Source organism: Pinus tabuliformis, chromosome 3_2 (assembly GCF_031772625.1).
Source record: "Pinus tabuliformis cultivar Carrire ecotype Pingquan chromosome 3_2, CPIR1, whole genome shotgun sequence".
NCBI lineage: Eukaryota > Viridiplantae > Streptophyta > Pinopsida > Pinales > Pinaceae > Pinus > Pinus tabuliformis.
Window position 1 is genome coordinate 78,403,248 of NC_142302.1, and position 14,367 is coordinate 78,417,614.

Consider the following 14,367-nt stretch of genomic DNA (forward strand, 5'->3'; position numbering starts at 1 on the left):
TGAGGTTATGTGTATGTTATGATTGATTTTATTTTCTGGATAGTGAAAGGTTTCAATCACAAAAATCAATAAATCTGTGGTTGAATTGGTTCACTATCCTGCCACCAGATGTCTAATTCATTCAATATGTTGTTTTCCGTCCCTCCCTTTCTCCCTTACATTGTATATTTAAATTTTACCAACAAATTTCAAAAGTTGAGACCAGGTTTACAATACATCTTTAATACTATGTATAATTTAATCTCCCAGTTGATAATAATGCTCCGAATGGATTTACTAGATTTGAATCTAAAGAATTTTCTCAGCCGTAGATGTGCCAAGCTCTTGGTCACTTCATCATATTTTGTCCTGTAATCTTTTTGTGCTTTTATGACTTATTGTGACTTTGATGGAAGCCTTGCTATTATCAATCCCTGTGGAAGCCAGGGTATTATTGCATCCCTTCAGCATGGAATGTATAGTAGTTTTCGTTTGACTTTGTAACAAATTCCATGTTAACCCAAGTTTTCTGTAGTCTTTTGCAGCTTTAATTATATCACATTAAAGTAAAATTATTTATTTCCATTTCTATTGGTTGTATTATTTGATGTTTAATTCTGGCATTGAGAGATGAATTTTAGGGAATAACATGGCATTAAACATTCTTCTATTGTTTTAAGTGACCTATGCTGCTTCAACCTGAACACATTGCACCTCATCAAGCTCAATACATCTCCTCTTATTATGTTGTCAGTTTTTTCGGTGCTTGCATAGGTCTACATGATTTTTAAATTATGCACTAAATAGGGTCTTATTATGCTTTTTGTTTTTTGGTTCCTGCATGTTGATTTTTATATATATGGTCTTCTATACTGATAATTACTTCAGATGATTTAGATCTTATTCACATTCTTACTCATTATTCCATCATCAAGCAATTACACAGAAGACATCAACAGCATAATAATAATAACAATAGGATCATGAAGACACAGCCACACAAAGAACACATGAATTTTACTGTGGGAAAACCCACATGGGGGAAAAACCCAGCAACATTTTCCTTAGAGAAATCATCAAGTCCAACAGAGATACATCAGCCACATACAAGGTCAAACATACTAACAATTTAGCTAGGTCAAATCTTACCCAACTCCATCCTAGTCATGTTAAATGCTGCCCAAGAACTTCAGTCTAGTTTGCTCTGCTAGTGTATTATCTCGGCCTCTTATTGCACCTAGAAAAACTCGGTTTTGTTGGCTTGTAATCCACGGTTCATCCAATAATAAGATCTTGTCTTTGTTTTCTTTGCCTCAGAGTCTCAGACCTTTGCATACCCTGCCTCAGACCTTTGCATGCCTTCCCTCAGATCTTCATTCTTGAATCTGACCTTCGTCCTTGCCCCAGACCTTTGCTGGCTTGCCTGGAATTCTTCCTTCCCTGACCTCAGACAGATTGACTTACTTTCCTTGGACTTCGCTACCTCAGATTAACTTACATGCCTCAGACTACGCTACGTCAAATGATGTGAGTTACTTGGCCTTGGAGGAGAATGAAATGGCACATATTTATAGTCTTTTCTTGGGCTGAACGGGTGCCTTTTCACTTGGGGCCTGTTACCCACCACCAGTGGGTGACACCCATAGGAGAATTTTTTTCTCCTAGATTGTCTTCAACCGATAGCCAGCAACCCCTTGCAGCCACCAAATATCTTGATTTGCCACCATCTCTGCCACTTGAGCCAACCATTATGTGCCCTCACCCATCCTTCATGATCGTATGTTTGAAGTTGGGCCCTCCAACCCCGAAGGTATGGCTTTCATTGTGTATTTGGGTATTTTTGCTTACTTATCATGGACACATCTGCACATGGATTGTTAGATTTCAAACTACTCTATGTTGATTCAATTACTTTAGTCCAAATCAATTCTTCAATTAACAACCTTTCATAAATTTAATATTTCCAATCATCAATAGTAATTGAAGATAGAACAATAAATGCAATGACAAAAGAGAGAATCAAAATATCAACAAGAGACACCAGATTTTCGGTCAATGACCAGGGAAAAACCCACTACAAGGAAAACCCTTTGAAATTCTTCTTCTATTAGATTGTCATAAAATGTTCAGTAGAGAGTACAATGAGCCAATACAAAATCATCCAGCAAAATTAACCCAACAACATTCAGAAATATGTTCCCAACATCAATCCATATCGAAGACACTTTTTCTTGTCTATGGTCAACTGCGGTCAAATGTCAATTTGCAACCCTAGAGCACAACCACACGGAGGAAGAGGTGTGCGTGAAGCTAAGAGCTTCCAACCACATGGATGAGACTACCTACCTGTGGTTATAGCCGAAAATTGCTTGTGTCAAGCCTGCGATCGGAAACCAAAACCCTAACACATGTGCGAGCTTCAGACCTTGCAATCTCGGACCTGTACGAACCAATTTCCTCGACCTAGTTTCAGACCTATGCGAACCAATCAATAAAGAAGAAAAAAATGAGATGCTTAGTGATGTCCAAATGAGCTTTAGGTCACTTATATTTATAGGCTTCCAAGGGTGTCCAATTTCCTGTTAGGGCCAACCTGACCAAAATGTCACATTGTGGGCTTCAATTCAAAAATACACTTTTCCTTGTCCAAATCGAGTGCTTCAATAGTCAAAATTGGTCCTCTCAAAAAAGGAATCTCGTCTCATGGTTGGAATTTGTCATTGAACTACCAAATTAACACTCCCTCTCAGCTAGGGAGAAATTCCAACTGCATCATGTAATCACCATAAATATCCTATTGTTGTATCATGTCCCATCTCTTCTCAACTCTATCTGTTGAAACATTCACGAATCTAAAGAAGAAGAATCATTGTGGAGCATTAGCTAGCACCCTCTCAAGACAATGAGGAAAGTCCTATGGGACAATCTCACCTCATGTCATCACATAGGGGAGCAAACATCTTCCACCCTATGTTGAGCAATAGGAGTCATAGCATAGGGGAGCTAACATCTTCCACCCTATGTCGATCAATACAATATATCATCCATCCTATTGCTCCCTGATCTTCCCAACAATGACCCTCAAGAGTCATGTGGTAGAACACCTGCATCATAATCAGCTTGGGTAACACACCTCCAAGCACTCTCTCAACCCGTTGGCTAAACAGGGAGCGGTAATCCCAACAAGCCCAGCTTGTGGGTATGATGCCAACTGGGGTATACTCTACATAGACCAAGATAGGGGGAAACATCTCCGACCCTATGGGTAACAGATAGGGGTGATACCCTATTGTCCAGAGATCCCTCAACCCCAAGAGCTCTCCATCTCAATTCCTCACCCTGTGAGCTCAGATAGGGGGGGAAGAGTTGGCTTAGTGTTCTTGATCAGTGATGCCCGTTATCAGGAGGGGTCCAAGATGCTCTCTGAAGACCAAGAACTTCCCTTTCGGTAAAGCCTTGGTGAGAATATCTACAATCTATTAATTTGTTGATATATAATGGAGTCTAACGGCTCCTCTCTACACCATGTCTCGAATGAAATGATATCGTATCGACTTGTCATGAAATATGGGATTCTCTGCTAGACGGATTGCACTCTTGTTGTCGCAATATATCACTGTAGTGTCTAGGACTTGCTCAAATAGCTCTCCAAAGAGCTTCCTCAACCAAACTGCTTTGCAGCTAGCCATGTTAGCAACAATGTACTTAGCAGTACTTAGTGCTACGGACTTCTGCTTCCTGCTCATCTAAGATATTATGGCATATCCAAGGCTAAGACAACATTCAGCCGTACTCTTCATGTCGACAAATTTCCTGCCTAGTCAACGTCGGTATATCCATGAAGTCAAACATCCCCGGCAAAAATATCTCAGACCAAGGGTGATTGTCGTATGCAAATATCTCAAAATGTGTTTGGTATCAATCCAATGTGCATGGAGAGGCTCAGTCATGAATTGACTCAACGTGTTCACCGCATAGCATATGTCTGGGCAGGGGTTCACTAGGAACATTAGAGCCCCAATCAACTATCTATACTCGGATGGATTCGCCAAATCGGGTCATGCAACTTCTCCACATAACTTCTTGAAATTCATTTCCATCGGTGTGGGCAGGGACTTGCATTCTGTCATTCCAAATCTCTCCAACAGCTTCACGACATATTTTCCTTGTGAAAGGAAAATCTCACCAGTCCTTTGCCACACCTCAAGGCCTAGAAATTAGTGCATGAGTCCAAGGTCCTTCATCTTGAATTTAGAGGCTAACTCCCTCTTACACTCGATCATCAGGGGCTCACTACCTGTCAAGAATAGATCGTCAACATATAAAAGCAAAATCAATGACTTACCTTGGGCTACCTTGGAGTGGAGGTTGGGATCGACATTGCTTCTTGTGAATCCCAGCTTCACCAAATCTATGCAGGCATACCATGGTATGGGGGCTTACTTCAAACTAATGTTGTGAACATCGCTATCGGGATTAAATCGGCAAGGGTCCAAAATCGGAAAAATTCATAAAAATCAGGAAAAAATCAGTAAAAATCGGCGAATACAAAAAAAATCATTTTTTTCAAATTTTTTAATATCTAAAGCATCCAAAACATAAATAAATTCATTGACACATAAATATGAAAAGAGAACTAATATATAAGATGTGTAATATCATGTCTAGTGCTACATCACACATAACAGTGAATCATGTCCTGAATACTAAGTCCTGAGTCCCAAATCAGCCTCAAAATATCAACAAAAAATATAATAATGTATCTCATATCATGAGTCATAATGTCATATACAATGAAATGAACCAAATAACTAATACCACTGATTTTCTCTGCCCCTCTTGCGAGAAAATGTAACAACTTTCCCTCTAGATGAAGAGCGCAGTGGGGCTGGCAGTGGACTCTCACCAGTAGCATAAAATGATGAATTGTTGCTCCAAAATGCTAGCAATCTCCCCACAATCTCCCTCCAAATGAAATCCTAGCATCTCAACCCCTAAATCCTCCAACCGACACCCCACACAACAATCACCCAAGAAGAACTGCGCAGGCCTGTGAGGGATGACGCAGTAGCAAGCTTCAACAATTCATACAGCAGTGAGGGACTCCCTTTTGCCTCCCAAAATCTCCCTCCTTTGGCTGGAATCTGACCAAGAACACCCCTGCAGCAATAGAGACTCCAATTTCCGGCACCAATTCTCCCAATGACTGCGTGGCCTCTCCCTCTGCGTCCCAATTGAACCAGAATAGCATGTACCTGTGTGATGTCCCTCTCCCAACCTCCAAAGCAAGAGAAAATCCTTCCTAGGGTGGCACTCGAAGTCCCTGAAGAAAGGTTGAGCTTCACTCCTTGGGAAGCTCTTGTGCTAAGCAGCACTTGTAACTCAGCTAAACAGCTAGAGTGACAATCAGTTATCAAAATGTCAAAAGGCCCCAAATGATGCTTCTCTCCACCTATTTATGCTTGCTGGCCCTTGGTCTCATGTGGGTCCCTCCTTTGATTTTCGACCTCCTTAGGCAATTCGAACTACTTACTAAGTGGTGTGTATTATTTGTGGGTGGGTGGCCCCCACATTCCACTAAAAGCTCTTCAACCCACTTTTCCTAAGTTTTGCCTCCAAAATTTGCCTTTAGACCAAAATTAACAAAATTTACAAAATTGGTTCTTTGCCTTAGGAAAATATTTAGGAAGGGACATTACAGTCCTCCCCTCCTGGATGTTGCTTTTCCCCAAGCAACTGCAAAGCTGGATGTTGCAAAATCTGTTCACTCTCCCATGTAGCATCCTCTTCCGGTAAATCCTTCCATTTGACCAAACACTCTCAGATCACCCAGTTTCTCAACCTCCTCTCCCGAGTCTCCAATATGGTCTCCAGTGTCAAAACTAAATGTCCCTCATCATCCAAAGGTGGCAACTCAGTTGCTTCTGTAACCTGTTGCCCCAGCGCCTTCTTCAGGCATGAGACATGGAACACATTGTGGATTTGGCTCTTTAAAGGTAGCTAAAGCTCAGAAGCCACGTCTTTAACTCTCCTGATCACCTTATACGACCCATAGAATCGAGGTCGAAATTTTTCTGTCCCCTTCTGCTTTAGTGAAGACTGCCTGTAGGGCAACAAACGTAGGTAGACCATGTCCCCTACCTCAAACTGTCTCTCCACCCTCTGCTTATCAGTATACAACTTCTATTGATTCTGAGCTACTTGTAAATTGTTCTTGAGAGCTTGGAGGATCTCCTGACTCTCTTGAAACCAGTCCTTTGCCCCCGGGGCCCTGCTATCTCCAAACATCATATCAGAAAAAGAAAGTGCATCATATCCATAAAGTGCTCGAAAAGGAGACATATCGATCGACATGTGATAAGTGGTGTTGTAGAAAAACTCTCCGAGATGAAGCCACTTTACCCACGCTCTCTGTTGCCCCGTCACGTAGTTGCGTAGGTACCCTTCCAACCACTTGTTCACAATCTCAGTCTGCCCATCTGTCTGTGGGTGATAGCTAGTGCTGGGCGTAAGCTCTGTCCCCACCAACCGAAACAACTCCTGCCAGAAGGCCCCCATAAATCTATTGTCCCTGTCACTAACAATGGTCTTGGGAAGACCATGCAATCGGAAGACCTCTCGAAAGAACAACTCAGCCACCTGGGAAGCTGAAGATCTCGACGAGATGGTGAAGAAATGGGCGAACTTGGTCAACCTGTCAACCACAACGTAAATGCAATCTTGCCCCTGTGTAGTTGGGACGCCTGTGATGAAGTCCATGGAAACGCTTTCCCACTTCCTCTCTGGAATGGGTAGCGGTTGTAATAACCCAGCGGGATGTGTCAGCTGCACCTTGTTTCTCTGGCAGTCTACGCACTCACGTACATGCCTCAGCATGTCTCCTTTGAGCCCCCAACATGAAAATCTCTCCTTAATGAATCAATATGTCTTGAGGAACCCAAGGTGTCCTAATAGAGGGGAATCGTGGGCTGCCTGCATAATCTGCTCCTTGAGCTGTAATCCGGGCACCAAATATATCTGGTCCTTATAGTAGATCACATCATCCATCACCCGAAATCGATCATCCTTGCGTGTTCCATCTAGAATCTCGTAGGTTTGCCTATCTTGGAGTACTCAACCAAAAGTTGAGCCTTCCAGTCATGAGTAACGTCCATCAAAGATAATATTGCGGGTCTCTGGGAAAGTGCATCTGCTACCACGTTGTGCTTCCCCTTGACATACTCAATCTTGAAGTCATAGGCCTGGATCTTGCTGACCCACTTCTATTGCCGCTCCTCCAATGACTACTGCTCCAGGAAGAATCTAAGATTGTTGTGGTCAGTCTTCACTTTGAAACGGTTTCCCACCAGATACTGTCTGAACTTGGCCAGTGCATGCATCATGGCCAACATCTCTTTGTCATACACTGAGTACAATCGCTCATGGGGTTGCAGCTTCTTGCTCTCAAATGCAATAGGATGGCCCCCCTGCGTCAACACAGCCCCAACTCCCTCCCCGGAAGTGTCACACTCCAGCACAAATCACTGTGTGAAGTTTGGCAAAGCCAATACGGGACAGCTGCTCATCACCTTCTTGAGGCGCTCAAAGGCCTCCTATGCCATCTGTGTCCACTCAAAAGCCCCCCTCTTTGTCAAATCGGTGAGAGGTGCTGCAAGCTGTGAGAATCCCCTCACGAATCTCCTGTAGTATGTGAAAATGCCCAAGAACCCTCTCAGCTCTGTCACGTTCCTGGGTGTGGGCCAATCCAAAATGGCCCTGATCTTCTCCTGGTGTACCTTCACTCCGTCCTCCCCAATCACATGCCCCAGGTACAACATCTTTGTTAGTCCAAATTCACATTTGAACATCTTTGCATATAGTTGTTGCTCCTCAAGTATGCGTAGTACTACCTCCAAATGCTGAAAGTACTCCTCCCAAGTCCGACTATAAATGAGTATGTCATCAAAGAAAACAAGGACGAAGCGCCTCAACTGCCCACGAAACATGTGGTTCAGACATGACTGAAAAGTCGCTGGAGCATTGTTACACAGTAATTTGTCACTGACCCTGCATTCCTTGATCCCAGACACTGTCGGTCCGTGTTATTGACATCTGCCTTGTGTCATGTTGCAAATTATGTGTCAATGTCTTCCTTGTCATCTCAGGAAGAATACCTCAGTTCATTACTCCTGGAGCAGACCCTTTTTTACCTATGTTTTTGGGTCGTCGCGGGTCAGCAGTTGTTCCACCCGCGAAGATGGCCAAGATTGAACTAGCCCTAGCGAAGTCTTTGCTTTGTCTCTGTGTTGCACTCGCGACGAGCTACTTTTGGCGAGTTTTTTAAACAAACTATCGAAGCTTCGAAGTGTAACAGCTTCATGGGCGGTCCTAGGGTTGGTTGTTGGATCAGATGAGCTCGCCTCTCTCCTTTGGGATGGTTGTTCCACCTTTTGTGCAACCTCTCAAAGGGATAAGCTCTTTCTCCCATCTCTTATGGAAGCTCCTCCTCCTATAAATACCTCCTCCATGGCTGAGATCAGCTAGTTTTTTAGCTTCAGAGTTCAAGAGTTCAATAGTAAAAGTAGAGAGTTTTGCTAGAGTGTGGAAGTAGCCTCTTATGTAACTTAGCTTGGGATAGTTTTGAGTGGAGTTGGCTTGATTGTAAGAGTGTTCTAGCATCAACCTTTTGGGTAGGAGAGAGAGTTATTCATCCTTTTGGGAGACAGTTCATGAGTGAATGCTTGCAGAGACATGCTGACAAGACCCTTCAAGGAGACTTACGACGTCAAGGCTTGGTTGTAAGTTTTACTTCAATTTACATTAATACAAATCAATGGCTTATTTCCTATATCTTATGTCGAATTGTATATTGATAGCTTGAAGCTCCTTGACTCTTTAAGTAGATCATTTTTGTCGTACTCTATTATGTTTGTGGTTGTGCTCTGTATGTTGTTTTCAAGTACAAGTGATTAGAAGAACGAGAGCTGGAGCAACACAACAGGGACTTCATCGAATGACGATTTGAAGGTAGGCCTTCATGACATCAACTTTCTAAGGAAATTTTCTTTGGTATTGTCTTTGCTATGACTAGACCCACTCTAGGGCTAGAGGGGTTGCCTCTATCCGCAGAGGGAACTTGCCTGCGTCACAAGTTGGCGACCATACTGGGGACCTTTGTCTTTTGTCTCTTGATTTGATTTTGTTTTGCTTATTTATTGTCTCCTTTACTTGGGATGAATTCTTCATGTTATGGGTTGTTTGACTACTCCTGGTAGTCTTCCCTCTGTCATAAGTGATAGGTTTGGCCTTCCCTCAGCTGGATTTTGAATTTTTTCCTTTGATTTAGGGTCGTCGCAGTTTATTTTATGACAGTCACGAAGATAGTCACGCCTGCGCTATCTGATTAGTTGCACCTTCTACTGTTTGGTGCAATTAAATCACCTCACAATCGCGAAGAGCTCTGAAATCGGCTCGGCGTTGTTAACTGGTGTACTTCGGCGATGACGTTGCAAAGTGGCTAGTTAGGGAGGTGCGACATTTCATTGTCGGCGCATGTTGTTAGTTTTACGCTCGCGAAGATTCCTGTAGGTTTCAATTTTGAAGTTTTGTTTGTTGATTGGCCAGTGTGTCCTATCCTTTTGAGCTTGTCTTCTGCCTCTTTATTGTGTGTCAAATTGTTGATTGCTAGAATATTTGACTCCGGGTTTCATTCCCTTGAAACTTCTCCTTTAGAACTATGTCACCCATTTACTTTAGGGTTTCTTGAAACATTAGCTTCTCTTGGGTTACTTGTTCGTTTGGATCTTTGGGTTGTGTTTGGCACGATCCCTTGCTTTGTTTGAGGCTTCTCCTTATTAACTGTTTTTTCATCTTCCTGATTGGTATGTGACATTTGGTTACCAAAAATTTCAAGTCTTGTTCGTTTGGTTTCCTTCCTTCACTTGGCATAGATCACATTGCTTCCCAGTCAATGAGAAAGCTTTCCAGTTTTGCAAAAAGAAACATCTTCTTGGTTTTGAGTCTTTGATTCGTTTTAGAGTAGAATGTTTCTCTTTACTTATTGAATGATTTCATTAGAAAAAGGCTTAAAAGTTAAAACTAGCATTGTTTTGAGTTTTGCATTTGGTTGCTTGTCATTTATTTGAAAAGTCAAAATATTGCATTCATTTTGCAATAGGAAATGAGAACAATCTTTTGCATTAGTAAATTCTTGACATTTAGAAGTTGAAAAGCGAAGGATGTGTTTTTCATTTTCTTAATTAGATTGCTTGCAAGTTAGTGAAAGATAGAAGCATAGCTCTCTCCTCTTGATTGGTTTGCTTGAGAAATGATGAAAAGTACCATTCTTGCATTTGCTTGCTTTGAAACGAACTTCTCACTTTTCTTTAGTTAGTTGTTCATTGAAAAGGAATGGTTTCTTTTCTCATTTAGTTGCATTTTAGGAGTTTGTTAAGATACGTTCGGTGGGGCCTTGGAACTGAAATTTAATTCAAGATCAACTGTTAAAATTTGTTGAATTAACCTAAGGAAGCATTGAAACTTAACGCTCATATCCAGAGGTCTAGGCTAGAGACGCGTTCCGGCGTCTTTAAACCTAGTGGTTGTTGTTTTCACTAGGGTTGGGTGATTCCTCCTTTTGTGATTCGATAAGTGCTAGTGCGGACTTGTGCTCCCTGTACCGTCGTGTATATGATGGGAGACCCCACTAGGTTGCAATCCTGTTATCCATAGGAAGCTGAGTCGGCCGCCTTGCAAACATGATACACCGAACACAGCATTCGGGGAGATTGCCTGCTCGTACTTCTTGGTTCGCCGGGAGGTATTCTGTAGTTCACACTTGCCTGGTAAACCTTTTGCCTAGAGTTCCAAAGCAATCACTTTCGTTCCTTTTTTACTCTCTAAAAGTAAAAGGATCATTCGAGCACTTGTCCTTTCGAGCTCGTTTCCAATCGAAAGTGATAGAGTCACCTTTCGTCCTTTTCTCGACTCTTAAAACATGAAAAGGCAAAGTTTTGTTTCAGTGTTCTAAAATTAACTTCCCACGAAATATTCCTGGTAAAAGTTATCTTCCTTAGTAATTCTTTAGGGCCGATTCCAATGGCAACATTTCTAGAGTCTACTAGTCAAGGATTCCCCTCGGAAGGGAATCCTAGTCCTTTTCCTTCTTTTGGAAACGTTGGTGCTCCTTATATGGCAACGTTGTCCCTTCCTGGGTTAACCATTGGTTTACCTGTCTGGTTATTTTCGACCTCAGTGATCCCGAGTGCCTCAACTCCTGCCCCGCCGTCTCCTTCATTCGAATCACGACATGATGATTCTAAGGTTGACCCCTCGCCTTCTTCCTTTATTTCTTCACCTTCTGCTTCTACTTTGCCTAGTGAATGTTTCAAATCTAATACTCCAAATGCACCTCCCACAGAAAACCTTCTGATCCTCCGCGGAAGGTCAAATTCCCTTGCAGGTTGTGTAAGGGTGACCATCTCCTCCGAGACTGTACTGGCATTCAGTGGATATCAGACTTGGTGACAGCGGCAAGAGATGTGCAGATGATTATCTGCAACCACCACACCTACTTGGCTATGTACAGGGCTCACATGAGGAAGGAATTCCTCAAGCCCACTGATACTAGATATGATAGCTATTCTCTCTTATTGGAGAGGATGATAGAGATACAAGCACCTCTACAATCCTTGGTTATGAGTTCAGAGTGGGGAAGGTGGTCAGAATCAAAGAGAGACACAGGGAAGAAGGTCAGGCTTCAGATGTTGGACAATGATTGGTGGGCAGATTGTTCTTATTTGGTGTCATTCTTGGGCCCTATTGTGGAGGTCATTCATTACATTGATTCAGATGCTCCTAGTCTTGGAGAAATCTATGAGACCTTTGATAGCATGTTGGGTCGTGTGAAGGTAGCCATTCAGCAGAGGGAGCCCTCATTAGAGTTCTATACTTCCCAGATTCGACCCATCATTCAACGTAGGTGGGATCGCATGAACACACCTTTGCACATGGCAGCATATGCATTAAACCCAAAATGGTATGTTGAGAGACCTGGGAGGGTGCCTCCTATTGATGATCCAGAGGTAAAGAATGGCTTCCTAGATGCAATTGCAAAGATGTACAGTGAGGAGGAGGGGTCAAGATTTCGAAGACAGTTTGTTCAGTTTGCATCTCTTAGTGGCCCCTTCAACACACGTGGTGCTCGGGCAGATCGCATAGATCTAGCCCAAGATGACCCGATTGGTTGGTGGAGGATGCATGGGGATGGTGCTCCAGAGCTCAAAGATCTAGCTATGCGTTTGTTGTCTCAGATTGCTAGTTCCTCTGCAGCAGAGAGGAATTGGTCCACATATAGCTTCATCCACTCTATCAAGAGGAACAAGCTTACCTCTAAAAGAGTGGAGAAGTTAGTTGTTGTGCACAGTGCCCTACGTCTTGAGCATAGGAAGACACCTGAGTATTTGAAGGGACCAACAACACGATGGGATGTTGATCCAGAGGATGATGCACAGGTAGATATGGAGGAGAGACTTGATGAGAGATAGATGGGGTTGGTTGGTGTGCCACTTAGCATGTTTGAGAATGTTAGTGATTCAGATTCAGATGGGGATATGGACCATATGGTTCATCCTGATTTATTCATGCAATATCTGGATGCAGAGACTAGCGGGGCATTACCTTGAGGCTTGAGCAAAATTATGCTTGTTTACCTTTTGATATGTTGATGTTCTTATGTTATTCTGACTCTATAAAATTTTGACTCTTGATATATCAGAGTTGACTTTAGTCTTTTATAATTCTATAAAATTTTTACTCTTGATGTATGACGTATCAGACTTGACTTTTATAATTTTATGTCAATATTCACTGTTCAATATTCAATGTTCATAGTAGGAAGTGAAACATTAATATGGTTTAAACTTTAATCATAATGTATGATGTATGATTATAAATTAGAATTTTAAATTTATTATTATATGATATTAGATAATGATATTCATATCAATGATCATGCTTTGCAGCTTTTCAATTCAAACCCAATTGTCATAGTGGACTCAATTTATAAATCATATTTTATATTTATAAGTTTTTAAGACCCCGATGCCCCCCATGTTTCCTAAAAATTGGTGGGGAGCTTTTGCATATGTCGCTCCCGCGTATCCTCGCTCCCTCACCCCCTCGTCCCGGAACCTTGGTGGAACATTGGAATATTGTATATTTCAAGAAAATTTGGACCCTTGGACCTTGGTGGTTAAGTCAATGTCAATTTTTTTGAGGAAATTATCTCAAATAATTAATTTTGAGCTAATAAAAATGGAATTAAATGATAAATTCGAAAATTCCTCAAAAATAAAAAATCAAGGGCCAAGATTAAAATATCTTGAAGTGTTTATCAACGGCCAAGATTATTTTGACAAAGTTCAAAGAAACTAGCCATTTTTTTTCCACTTGGAGGATAAATCTCTAAATTAGAGAGTCATTTGAGTCTCTAACATCTTGATCTCTGGCTAGAAAATTTCCACTGAAGCAGCTTTGTAACTATTGTCCCGCTAAGAACTATTTTTCAATCATAATAAAGACTTTGGGGTGCAATTCAAGGTGTTATTGCTTATTGATTTTTGATATGTGCTTACTACAGGCATCTCTATGTTGTGTTGAATATTGGTAAGATTTATTTTTTTCATTAGATGGAGATAGAACCATACTATTGATAGTTTTGGGCTAATATTAGGTGGTTTGATTCCCCATGTAATCTAACAAATTATTTTGAGATAAATTCATAGTGTTTGCAGGTACTTCAGTCCTTGGCCTCCAAGTTCACAAACTTGGGCAAGAATCATTGTTTCTTGGTTTCCAAATATTTATGTGGTCGATTAAATCTTCGCTAAGGCTATAGTATACATTGGGGTTTCTAAAGTATTTTTAGTCATTCTTCAAAAGAAAAAACTCCATTAAAATATTTTTCTCAAAAATTTAAATTTTCTTAAACTCTTGTATATTTGTAGATCTTGTGAATAAATTTGTAGATCTAATTTGTAAATTATTTTTTCTAACTTGGGTTTTCGGGATTTTTAGTATTTTTGTATATATGTGGGGTTTTGAATTTTTGTATAATATTTGGGGTTTTGAGATTTAAATTTTTTATATTGGTTGTTTGGGTTTCTATTCTAAATTTGTTTTAAGATTGGGGAAGAAATTGGCATTGGAGACCTCAAAAACCCTAGATGTCTAGGGTTCAAAGACTATGTTTGCATGTTGCTTATTTTCAAATCAGGGAAAAAACCCATTTTCTGAAGGCCCTAGCCCTTACCCAACCTAAAAGGCTAGTGTTTGGGATCTATTTTGCAAGCATTAAGAAGGCCATAAGCCCTACAAGGGCTAAATCTCATTGCAAACAAAGGTTTCTTC

General features: G+C 41.3%; 1 protein-coding gene across 5 annotated transcripts in view; it reads left to right on the forward strand.

Annotated features, from left to right (window-relative positions):
* The window catches only part of LOC149179936 (ras-related protein RABC1-like), a 510,646-nt gene that overhangs the window by 418,385 nt on the left and 77,894 nt on the right, over positions 1-14,367 (forward strand). The gene's annotated exons all lie outside the window — the stretch shown is intronic.